This window comes from Carlito syrichta, unplaced genomic scaffold (assembly GCF_000164805.1).
Source record: "Carlito syrichta isolate Samal-C Ts95f unplaced genomic scaffold, Tarsius_syrichta-2.0.1 Scaffold308100, whole genome shotgun sequence".
Classification (NCBI taxonomy): Eukaryota; Metazoa; Chordata; class Mammalia; order Primates; family Tarsiidae; genus Carlito; species Carlito syrichta.
Window position 1 is genome coordinate 265,374 of NW_007252196.1, and position 1,826 is coordinate 267,199.

A 1,826-nucleotide genomic window follows, 5' to 3' on the forward strand; every position below is an offset into this window, starting at 1 on the left:
CCTTCACCCTCTCCTCCACCCTCTCCTCCACCCTTTCCTCCTCCTCCTCCTCCTCCTCCTCTTCGGCTGCCGCCGTCCCCTCTGTGTCCAGAGCTCCCCACTGGGCCCCTTCAGACAGCCCCTCGCCCCCGGCTGTTCCGTCTTTCCGTTGGCCCTCCCTTTCCCAGCAGTTTACGTGCTGTCCCTGCCGACCTCTCTGGCCTCAGATCCGGCCGGAGATCCTAGTGGCCGTAGGGGCGACCCCGCCTGCCCCGAGTCCTCTCTAGGCCCCTGCCCGGGGCTGGATCTGCCAGCCCTTCTGGCGGCTTTGCTCCCAGGGGTCAGCTCGTCCCCTCTCTTCCACCCCCCTTCCCCGACTCCTGGGGGCGGGGAGTGCTCAGAGCTGCAGCGATTTTGCAGTTTCTGGCCGTGGCTTTGGTCACCTGGGGCTCCTGGTCTCTGGGCTGCTGTGGCCACCTCCCCACCCGGGGAGCCTGGGCCCGTCTTCATTGCTGCAGCCCCATGTACCGTAGAAAGGCCCATCAAGACCCTAGGTGGAAGGGTTTTTCGCGTCTGGGCCAGTGCGTCTCCATTTCCAACCACCCACACCATGTCCCTTGTAATAATGCTCAAGGACAAGGAAACAGTCTTTTTTTTTTTTTAGTTTTATTTTTTCTTTCACGTGCCCCTCCCCCCACACATTTGGCCAGGCTCTACCCAGTTATTCACCCACCCACAGTGGGCAGTCCTCCGTGGTAGCTGGCTGACCAATGGATTGACCGTTATGGGGTTCTCTTCTGTCTTCATGCCCTCTCCCATCTTTGAAACAAGCTGGGGCAGGGTCAGAGATGGGGAGGGGGATGGGTTTTGCAAAGGTTGGGCGCTGGAGGTCCCTTCTGTAGATTTGGTGCTGTCTTCCCAGACCAGCTGGAGTAGACGTCTTTAAGTGAGGCAGTGCCCATTGCAGGTTGGAGAGAGGAGAGGGCTGCGTTGTCGCCAGGGCTCGGTGCATACCAAGTGGTAGGAAACATTCTTCTTGTTTTTGAATTAGAGCTGCAGGGCTCTCCCCCAGGCTGGAGAATCTGGGGGTTCTTGTTGGTGGGAGGGTGCTTCAGGAGCCGGGATGGGAACTGAGGAGGTGGTAGAGTGTATGAAGAACAGGTAACAGGACTGGGACCTGAGGGAGTGAAGGAATGGTCTAGGAATGCTGGTGGCCTGAGGTCGGGGGAGGGAGAAGTGGTTACCAGGGATGTTAGCTCATTGGTGCCACTGAATGGGAATCACAGTAATATGGGCCAGCGTTTATTGGATACTGACGTGCCAGGCATGGTGCTAAGCAGTTTGCACGCGCCATTTCACTTCAGCCTCCAGAGTCTCAGTAACTCCATTTTTCAGATAGGAAAGCTGAGGCTTAGGGAAGTCACACAGCTCGGAAGTGTTAGACCCTCCCAGCATTGGCTCTTGGTATATCAGACCCTGAGGCTCCATATACAAGCTCTGAGGAGGGGAACCCATTTGGCTTCTTCCACTAGGTGTGACACTTGGTTTAATTTCTCCCGTCCTCCTCAAAACTCCTTCAGGCCTACCCCAAGCTGGTGAGTGATGCCCACATATCTCCTTTTCATAGGCTGCGCTGTCCCACCCTGACTGTCCTGGAAGGGGGAACCCCAGAGAGTTTTCCCCCTTGTCACTCCACACACCGCCCCGCCCCACCAATGTTCCCAAGGCCTGTCCCGTTCTCCCGGCCCAGGCCGGCTCCTCCTTCCTCTTGGCAAGGCCCTGGAAATCCAGTGGGAGGCCATTGCTATGGCAACAGGACTAGGCCCTGGCTTTACCTCATCAAATTC